General features: G+C 45.2%; 1 protein-coding gene across 2 annotated transcripts in view; it reads left to right on the top strand.

Moving 5' to 3' along the window:
* The first annotated feature begins 8556 nt into the window (after positions 1-8556).
* The window catches only part of TCAF1 (TRPM8 channel associated factor 1), a 38614-nt gene continuing 36101 nt past the window's right edge, over positions 8557-11069 (top strand). The window contains exon 1 of one of the 2 annotated variants that reach the window (XM_066262505.1): positions 8557-8701. The gene's annotated coding sequence lies outside the window, so the exon portion shown is untranslated. The remainder of the gene's footprint in view (positions 8702-11069) is intronic. The other variant, XM_066262508.1, reaches the window with a different exon arrangement.

Raw genomic sequence — 11069 nt, 5'->3', positions numbered from 1 at the left:
TGGGCTCCATGTGCCTTCCTTCTCCTTCTGGAGACAGGAGAGACGCATCTCACGCCCCGTATGGGCAAAGATTGTAATGGGCTTCTGTGTGCATCGCAAGTATGGTGGACATGCTAGTCCATCTCAGGGTACTATCTAAGCTCCAAAAATAACAACATCCATGACAGATTTTTTTTTAAGGAAGAACATGGCTTATTTATTTATTTATTTATTTACAGAGACAGAGAGTCAGAGAGAGGGATAGATAGGGACAAACAGGAACGGAGAGAGATGAGAAGCATCGATCATCAGTTTTTCATTGTGACACCTTAGTTGTTCATTGATTGCTTTCTCATATGTGCCTTGACTGTGGGCCTTCAGCAGACCGAGTAACTCCTTGCTCAAGCCAGCGACCTTGGGTCCAAGCTGGTGAGCTTTAGCTCAAACTAGATGAGCCCACGCTCAAGCTGGTGACCTCAGGGTCTCGAACCTGGGTCCTCCACATCCCAGTCCGATGCTCTATCCACAGCGCCACCGCCTGGTCAGGCCTATGACAGATTTTAAAATTCAAATCCACAAAAAGTTTTAAAGGGATTATTAGCAGCTACTAAAAAAAAATGGTCATCCAAAATCCTTAGCACAGAAAAGTGACATTTCTATACCTCTTCAAACCTCATTTGAAGCATACACATATATGTGTGCATGTGTGTATACACTCATAAGATTAATAGTAAATATAATTGACAATAAAATTATACTCCTGAAGGTAGCTTAATATTTCATTTTTTAACAGAGTTTATCTCAGAGCATACTTTTTTTTTAATACTGGTGAGACAAGGATATGTAGCATTGATGACATAGTTTCCTCCTTGATGTGTCCTGGATGTGTTTGTGTTTTGACTAATTTCCTCCTTTCGTCCCCTTTCTCCAACCATTTTCCATAGGGTGTGTTCACGGTGGAACATGTTTCACATCAGTCTGCAGGTTACAGGCTATCCGGGCAGGATTTTGACATTCTAGAGAATGATCAGAGTTCATCCAGGAACTCTGGGGTGCAGAGGACCCAGGTTCAAGACCTTGAGGTCGCCAGCTTGAGCACGGGCTCATCTGATTTGAGCAAAAGCTCACCAGCTTGGACCCAAGGTCACTGACTCGAGCAAGGAGTTACTCGGGGTTCATCCAGGAACTCTGGTCCTAGAGGTGAAAGGAGGCCTTGACTCTATTCAAGAAGCCTGCTGGTGCATTCTAGGTGTGTACTGTGTTAGAGGAGGGCTTTCTAAAGGGGGGGGGGAGGGTTGTTAATGTGGGAAGAAGGAAGTGCGTTGATTCGGGGGTTACCCAGAGATGTGAAATGTAAGCAGCATCTCTCATGACTTTTTTCCACCCAGCATCTAAGTCTCCCCTCTCTGTTTGGGGAGTCCTTGCTTGGGATGTTGTAAAGTGCGAGACCCAAAGAGACATGAGGAGTTACAGAAAATTTTTGAGGAGTTTATCGCCAGCGGCTTGCATGGAGTTCGATACACACTCAAATCATGCAGCCTCAAATAAGCTCAGGAGTTCACTTTCAAAGGCATAGACCACATTTTTGGGCAGGGGGAGAAGAGCGGGATACAGGCACCTAGCTAAGAGGGATTACAGAGCAAAACAGGCTCCTTAAGCTAGGGTTATCTTTAGAACAATCTAACAATCTTGGCTGTGTAGTCTAAATTTCTTAACAATCAGCTGCAGGCCCCCTATCGTCTGCCTTTTTGCAGACTTGTTAAGCCTGCATAATAACTTCCCTAAAATGAACAAAAATAGTCAAATGTTGAGGCTAAGGAGTCTGGTTTCATTATAGATCAAATGTATAAGCTAGTCCTGGGTAGCCTACAATGCAAAGGGGGTTACAATTAGTTGGGTCCCTTGTAACAGGGAAAGGCTAAAATGTGCTTAGCATCCCTTGCAGAAGGGGAACAGACTTGTGACCCACACTCTGTCACTCAAGGGCTTTTGTGCCAGAATTTGGTACAAGGACTAGTGAAGGAAAGAGGGAAGAATTGCCGGAACGAAAGATGGCAAGGCTGGCGCAGGCGGCGTTGAGTCATCTCAAGGATCAGCAATATGACGATGTGACAGGGGTGTGTACAGCACCGGCTCCACGGTCTGGGCCCAGGGAACACTGTCATGGTGTGTCCTCATGCAACCACTCTGCAGAGTGACTTCTGACCGTTTTTGCTCACACTGGTCAACTCCAAGCCTGACCTTCAGAGAGTCTGTGAGCTATTCAGTACTTCTTAATAAAAGTGTCTTCTGCTTAAATTAGCCAAAGTTCGCATCTCTTGCTTGCAACCATGATACTGGATGATGACGTGGAAACTTGGTGAATAATAGAGTGGTACGATGACTGGGTTTTTTTCTTCTTTCCATTTTTTTTTTTTTTTTTTTTTTTTTTTTTTTTTTGCTTACTTGTCATAATAGAATAAGGGGAGAAATGGGTTTCTTTTTTATTTTTGTCTGTCCATCTGACTTTTCTTTAAAATCTTTGGCCCAAAGGAGACACTTGAAGAATAATTGCAGAGATTAACCCTGAAATTTCAAGGTGCCAACCTCACCTGCCATGACCTGTTTTGCACCGGGATGAGAGCCGTGCCCTGTGAGAGCATGAGTCACCACAGGTCATCAGGAAAAGTGCTCCAAGCTGCCCATCAGTGAGCGCCTCTCTGACAGTTCGAAAGGCCAGCGTCCTGTGCCTGCCAGAGTCCATTTTCCTAGCTTAGGCACTTAGAACTCATGAAAAGATGTATTTGGTTACCTACCTGTAGTCTCTGGAGCGATTCTTCATGTTTCCCTCTCGAGTCCCTCAATCTTTTTGTCCCTGAAACCCAAAGGGAAGCTTCTATAGATTTGTAACAGCATGCCATTCCTAAAAGTCATAACACCCATGACTAGTTCTTTCCAGTCCTGAAGGCCTTTTGATCTACTTTATAGTTCCTTTAGAAAGAAATGGAATGCAACTCTTTTTTTCTATGGGCTTTTCTATCTCTGGTTTGAAGTCCCTTGACATTTAAAAATAATTCTCAAAAGCCATTAGAATTAGTAACCGATGATTTCTGCAAATTTTTCATGATAGCATTTCTAGGAAGGATCTGGCTAAAAGTTTGGGTCCTTGAAATGTTTGTAAATCATTTTCACATAATATTCAAAACACTATTTTAACATTAGCCGGTTCCATTTTAGCTCCCTAATTTACCTAAGAAGAGAAACCAGTGAAAGTAGATCAATAGACCTTAAATTAAGCATGAAACACAATTACAGAAAAGAAAATGAAGAGCCCTGATATAAAAACTACACGTCCATATGATGGGCACCATGGGAAGTTCTCCCTGTGAGCTGATACCTGCAATCTCAGCAGGAGTTCTTTTGATGTCTGTGGGGAGGGCGCTCTGGGGAGTGGAGAAGTGAACAAGAACTTGAGGGCTGGTAAAGGGGGTGCCTCTGGAAAGGTCCTGTTGACTTCAGTAAAAGTGGGCACAAATGATAATTCCCTGTTGTTAGCATGCATGTGGCTACAGAGGGATAGGACGAGAGAGCCTGGTGGTAATCCAGCTGTTCCGTGTCTTGATTCCACGGTGCTTACACAAATCTACATGTGTGATAAAGCAGCATAGAACCACCCACACATACACAGACATGAGTGCATATAAAACTGGTGAAATCTGAATTAGCTCTGTGGAGTGTGCCAATGTCCCCTCCCTGGTTGTGATGTTACACAATAATTGTGCAAGATGTTATCATCAGGGAAAACCAAGTGAAGGGTCCACAGGAATTCTCTGGGCTTTTTATTTTTTGCAACTTCCTGTGAATCTATCATTATATCAAAATTAAAATTTTTTTTTCAAATTGTTGAATGATTTAGTTGATAGATTAAACCCATGTTGCAGCTGTTTTTAAAAATAGAGATTTTAAAAAGGAAAATGTTATGAGTACTTTTCTTGGACCTTGTAATGATGGGAAATTTATTTTTAATCTTTCTAATGGAAAGTAAAAACAAATTTAGGCTTTCATTTTTGCTTTGTCTCTTTATTTTTCTTTTAGATATCCTTCGACTCCGTTAAGACAGAAGGAGGCCTTCAACCATTCCATGAAATTTAAAGATATCACCCCTCCTTCACCCCACCTCCCTAAGCCGAGCCCCCAGTTTGCACTAAGGGGAGAGCACATTCATGGAACTTAGTGAACCACACGGACAATTAATTAGCAAAGTTGCTTTGGAGTTTCCTGATACCAGTGGTCTCTCTGGACAGCCCTTCTAAACTGCCTGCCCCCTGTCCCATAATAGTCAATTTGTTTTGCTTGGTGTTTGAAACTTATTGAAAGAACAGATTTGGCTTGTGTAGGTTCTTTGTTTTTGTTTTCTTATAGTTAATTTGCATAAAAGCAATGATTTCCCTTTGCCCCACCCACCTGAAACAGGGAGAGAGAACCTCTGTGGGCTCGTGAGGGCCTGCGCTCCTAATGCGCTGGAAAACCCGAGCCCATGACTGATTCTTTCCACTCCTAGAAGGCTGCTTGGCTTTTTAAATTACACTTTCTACCTTATTTCAATGATAAACAAGCTTATCCTTTCTCCATTATGCTTCTTTACCCAACAGCCCCTTGATGATCATTTTCAAAAGCCTGTCGAAACTAGCACCTTCCCGCTGTGCAGACTGTCGGACAGTATGTCAGTGAGACAGCTGTGTCAGCACCCATACCTACGAAACAACTTGATCCTTTAAAAGAAAATAAAGGACATTTTAACTAAAAAAAAAAAAAGTTAAATGGTTTTATACTTTTTTTCACTCAGCTCTACAAATTTCCCAAGCATCTGAGCCCCACAAGTTCTATCTATAAATCTTATTGAATCAGACTCCACAGCACAGCTCTGGCCCCCAGGCCCCACAGTGAAGCCCAGAGGGAAGAATTCTATGGACAATGATTCTCCTCTTCACTCTCTTTTCCTACTTTTAAACCTCCAGACTGTTTATCTAGCTCTTCATCACTTCCCTAAAGAGAACTCACTGGAGCAGGAGCACAAACAAGGGAGCTGTTCCCTCTGAAGACTCTGGAATATGGAGTCGAGGGTGAGTGTGCAGATGGACAGACAGTTGCTGAGTGGGGCGGGCAGTGAAGCAGTCTTAAAGGTACATGTGGGCTGGAATGGCAGACCTTTGAGAATATGTGAAACACAGGGAGGGATATGTCTAGAGTTAGAGACCCTGGTCCCAAAGGGGGCAAGACTTTTCTTGGCAGTCATCTGTTTCCGTTTTAGTCTCATGCCTTCTTTCTCCTCTTATTTCACTTGGAGTCCAGAAATTCTGAATGGGGAGCTCTGGGGCCTTACCGCTCACCCATCTCACAGATTCCTCTGACAGGCAGAAGCTTAGTTCTCTACTCCGGCAACAGAATGGAAGACTTTCCCCCTTGCCTAGCAACAGACCTAGTCAATGAGAAACTGCCATGACTCAACCAATGGGAAGCCACTACACTTCCACCTCCCGGTTTCCTCCAACAGAGGTTTTATTTATAATAGCTCCTTCTAACTCCCCTTTTTTCTCTATAGTCCTTTGTTCTCTGGACTTGCTTATGGTTTGCCAGAGCTTGTATGTCCTGAATTATAATTCCTCTACCATTCCAGAATAAACCCAGTTTTGATGGTAGAACAACCAGCTGGGTTCTGTTTGTTTGTTTGTTTGTTTGGGGGTTCGACAAAGGTGGGTGGGTGAGCTGGAGACTCAGGAGAGCTGATGGTGTAAACCAGCCTGAAGGACCACAAGCTAACGACCCAGGAAGAACTGATGTTCAGTTCATGTTGTAGGTAGGGCAACATCCCAGTTCAAAAGCAAGAAGAATCCTCTCGTACTGATCCGAGGTCAGCTCTTTGGTTCAGAGGCACAATCACTGCTTTTTCTTGTTTATCTCCTTTACTTTCAAAATTGCAATCCTTTGTCCTTCACTCACTTACCTGCCAAAGTTTAATATCCCTCAGAACCACCCACAAAGGCTGGTCTGAGATTGGAGGACAGACAGGGGGGTTCATTTTTCAGAGGTTTCTAGAAATGAGAAGCCGGCCTCCCAAGCACAAGGGGGTAGTTTCTGACTACGAATCCTTTGAGCATGAAAGGCAAAGCGAATGTCTGAGCATGTTTGTGCAGTTGAGGGTGGTGTCTGAGGAGCCTGTGGAGGCATACGGGGGGTTAGGGATTGCAGGCTGAGTGTTCCTGAAAGACCCAGGTTCCCTGGCATTGAGCCTTTTCTTCTTCTCATTCTCTCTGCCGAGACAGCTGCATTTCTCTCCTGCCATAGCCCTCCTTTTCCCAGAAACTGACAGCGAACAAGGGCACATGCCTGCCCACCCCCACTCTCTCCCAGACATACCCCCAGAGCCCACCATTCTCAGTTGGTGTTCTTCTTGTGTATTTGGCCACAGTTTCAGAGCTAAAATATCTCATCCAATCTCCCCCTTTATTAAAAGACAAGAATACTGAAATGCAGGCAGCAGAAAGGGTTAGCACAGGCAGATAGGAGCATGACCTTGACTTTCAGGGGCCCACTTAAGACCCCAGCACTTTCAGTACAAAATCCAGGAGGCCAAGATGCTGGTAAGTCCTCTAGGTTTTGCTCCATGAGCGTTCCTGAATGTGTGTGGTGTGTGTGTGTGTGTGTGTGTGTGTGTGTGTGTGTGTGTGTGTGTTTTGGGGGCTGGGAGCAGAAAGGGCCAGTGCAGACTGTGGACCTCCTCCACCCTGCAAATACAGGCAGACTACAGACTTTAGCCAGCAAATTCCCTGCCAACGGGGACCAGGCTGTTTTGCTCAGTTCCTCTCTTCTCTCCCTAGGCCCCTCGTCCCTCCTCCTCTGACATCACTGGCAGACTCTTTGTGAACAGGCTCTTGGACTGGGAAGCAAAGTTTGGCCTGGGTGAGGGCCCTGGAGAGGAGAGGGGGGCGAGGGGAGCCCACGTGGACAGGGAACTTAGTACTGACAGCCTCTGAGAGTTCAGAATGTCCTTTCTCACATGTTCTCTCACGTATTTCAACAACTCTGAAGAGCACCTGACTTGTAAGTGGCAATAGGAGGACAGCACAAGTGTTCTGTTGATAAGCTGTCCACCCCACGACACTTTCTCCCTGTAAAGAACTCAATTATCTGGGGGATGAATATGAATACTGTAGAAGACAGAAGATGAACAGAACGACCTAGGGAAAATGAGGAGAAGGGGGGACGTGGGATTTAGAATTGGGGAAGGCCTATTAGACCCGGAAAGGTAATAAACAGGTCAGACTTGCTCAGAAGTATGTACGAGGAGAAGCAGAGACTGAGATGTGACAACAGCAGCATAGGTCCACGTGAAGGGATCGCGGGCTTTGGTGATTGATGAGCTGGTTAGGTTGGAGCAAGGTGCCCCGAGCCAGAGAATATGGGCAGCCTCTAGGACAGGGGTCGGGAACCTTTTTGGCTGAAAGAGCCATGAACGCCACATATTTTAAAATGTAATCTTGTGAGAGCCATACAACGACCCATGTACGTTACTCATTATCCAATAAAAATTTGGTGTTGTCCCGGAGGACAGCTGTGATTGGCTCCAGCCACCCACAACCATGAGAGGTAGGAAATGAATGGATTGTAATACATGAGAATGTTTTATATTTTTAACGTTATTATTTTTTTTATTAAAGATTTGTCTGCAAGCCAGATGCAGTCATCAAAAGAGCCACATCTGGCTTGTGAGCCATAGGTTCCCGACCCATGCCATAGGACCTGGGAAAGACAGGGTGACTGGCTCTCCCCTAGAACCTCCAGAATGGACATAACCCTGCTTACACCTTGGTGTCAACCAGGGAGATACTGGCTATACATCCGACCTACAGAAAGGTGTGATGATGAAGATAATACATGGGATGTTTCAAGCCACTCAGCTTGTGGTCATGCTCCCAGCTGGTAAGTAAGGATGTCACAGCGGTTTTGAAGTCCAGGCTTTTAACAGCCAAACCTTTTCTCTCCATCATGTCCACTGTCACCTATTTTTTGGTTAGCAGAAATTTTTAACGCCTTTCTGTTTTACTTAATTCATAAAACAATACATGGAATATTTTCAAACAATTCAGTGGTTATGAAGATAGTGTATCAATAGCCAGTTCTTCCCTCTTAGCCCTGCCCTTATATAAAGAAGCAATGCACGATCTTCTTTTTATAAGAATGTAATCATACGCTTCATTTTAATACAACTTGATTCTTTTCATTAAAAATATGTCTAGGTAACCCACGGATTTTTAACTCGTCTTTGGCAATCCTTTTGCATTATATAAAAATATATTATTATTTATAACCTCTGACTTATTCGTAATGGTCTCACGGATTTATTCTTCAACAAACAGCCTTGCTGCACTAGTACCTGGCGCCAGCGTTGCCATCCTGGATTTGGGACTGCATCTTCCTGCAGAAATTCGGACCCTCTGCGGTCCGAAGGTAGCCGGCCAGGCTCCGCCCCGAACGCCGTGACCGCCAATCAGATCTCGGAACGCCCCCTCACCCCTCGTGGTCCATCCTCCCTGCGATTTTCCACGTCCCAGGCCGCGCCCGCAGCCCCATCCCCTCCCTGCTGAGGCTAAGAAGCTCTGTGCTCTGGGGAACTGTCGCTGCCCGCTCCTAGCCAGTCCTCTCTGCCCCCGAACTCGCGCTGCAGGGATCAGCGGGGCCAACGGTGAGTGGGGGTCCGCGATCATTCCGGACCAGGAGAGGCCTTGGATGTCCCGGAGAGGGGGAGATGTGCTGCGAGCCCGTGGAGGCATAATCGCTTGTGGGGTCAGGAAGGGTGGAACGTAGTGTGGGACCTCTCTGTGTCCCCGACGGGTGGGAGGCAGGCGTGCTCCACGCAGGATTCCTTGCGTGGGATCCTTCTCGGTTGTCTCCCTGTAGCTCGGTCTCTAGTGCCATCTCGCCACATTGTTATTTACCTTTGCTTGTCAGAAGGCGGTGATGACCCACTATTTTCTTGTGCCTGATTATTGATCTTGCCTTTTTACCACTTTACCCTTTGTATTGAATTTATGGAGGTGACACTGATTAACAAAATTATACAGCCAACATTCGGAAGCAGCTCCAGTGCCCATCAGTAGATGAGTGGGTAAAAGGGCTGTGGTATTTCATTTGCTTATTTTTGTTCTCCGCTTGCGCCATTGTGTTATGAGCTCAAAGGAACCCTGGAGGCGATGTTATCTCACGTCCTGGGGCTGGTTCTTGAATTATCTGAATATAGCCTGTCCGCGCGCACCCTTCCCTCCCCCAAGGTTAAAGTCCTCACCTACCCAAGGCTGTACTGGGGCCCTGAGAATGTCTGGGGTGGGGGAGGGAGGTGCAAGGTGGGGGCGGGCTGGTGGTGAGAGTGGGTGCAGGGAACCCTGTGGTATGTTTAGTCTGGAATGCATTTGGCCTTCAGGTAAGTGCTGAATTATGCAGTTAGCAGGTAAACAGCCCCTGAGCTGGCCTCTGAGTTGACTCAACCTGTAATGGAGGGATAAGGCCTTAAGTATAGGAGAGAAAAACGTTTACCAATGGGGCAATCACGGAAACTGCTGGAAGAAGTGCAGGTCTAACTATACATAAAGGACAGACTACCTGTCGTCTAGCTGACCATCCATCCATCCATCCATCCTTTTATACTCCAAACTATTTGTCAATTGATTTCATTTCAATACAGTGGTCCTCCCTTATGTGCGGTTCCCCGGTTTCAGTTATCCATCGACAACCATGGTCTGAAAATATTAAATAGGAAATTCCAGAAATAAGCAATTCATAAGTTTTAAATTGCATGCTGTTCTGTATAGGGTGATGAACTGGTGCTGTCCCTAGTCGACTCAACCAAGATACTAAAGATCCACTGTCAGGTATCATAGTGCTTGTGTTCAGGTCATCTTATTTTACACATTAGTTCTTGGCCATATGGGCCTCTGTATAGGAACTTGCTTCCTAAGAGTAAAGGCTGGGGGGTGAGGAGGCGGGGTGAGGGAGGGAGAGACAGGAGAGGAAAGCCAGATTCTTCTGTAACCTAATCTCAAGAATGACGTCCCATCGGTTTGCCATCTGTTCATTAGAAGTGAATCACTAGTTTCAGCTCACACTCAAGAGGCGGGGGTTATACTAGGGAGTGAGTACCCAGAGGCAGGGATTAATGGGGGACAGTTAAAGGCTGCCTACTGCCTGGGATATTAACAAATATTGTTCTCTAACATGTTTGTACAGGACTTCTGGTTCACATGGGCAGGAGTTTCCCTGGAATTACTGAGCTATAAGATGTGTGTATGTTCAACTTTATCAGGTTATTTCGAAGCTATTTACAAAATGTCAAGCCAGTCTGTGCCCTCTTCAGCAATACATGAGAGGTCCCATCACTCTACACACTTGTCCTAACTTGGAATTAATTATCAATATAAACTTTCCCTTTTAGCCAGTCTGGCAGGCATGAAATTGGATTCTCTTGTGATTTTGATTAACATTTCTCTAATAAATTCTGAAGCTGACCATATATATTTTCATACATTGATAAGCTATGGTGCTTTCTCTCTGTGATAATTCAGATTTTATTTTTCTCATTTTCATATTGAGCTCTTTGTCTTTTTCTTATTGACTCATTGGAATATTTTCTTTTAATGTATATACTGCCCAAGCGAGCCCTGGAATGCTTTCTTTATATGTCATGCCTTTTGTTTTAAATTCTGAATATGTTCAGATATCAAATTAAGGTTTGCTGGATTGGTGTTTACCTCATTTATCTATCTTTCATCCATTGACTGACTGTAAATCTTTCTAAATCTGTTATAAATATATATGTGAAAAACTTATCTTTTGGCCCTGGCCGTTTGGCTCAGTGGTATAGCGTCGGCCTGGCGTGCAGAGGTCCCGGGTTCTATTCGCGGCCAGGGCACACAGGAGAAGCGCCCATCTGCTTCTCCACCCCTCCCCCTCCTTCCTCTCTGTCTCTCTCTTCCCCTCCCGCAGCCAAGGCTCCACTGGAGCAAAGATGGCCCGGGCGCTGGGGATGGCTCCTTGGCCTCTGCCCCAGGCGCTAGAGT

Source organism: Saccopteryx bilineata, chromosome 2 (assembly GCF_036850765.1).
Source record: "Saccopteryx bilineata isolate mSacBil1 chromosome 2, mSacBil1_pri_phased_curated, whole genome shotgun sequence".
Lineage (NCBI taxonomy): Eukaryota > Metazoa > Chordata > Mammalia > Chiroptera > Emballonuridae > Saccopteryx > Saccopteryx bilineata.
This window is presented reverse-complemented; position numbering and strand designations above follow the sequence as displayed.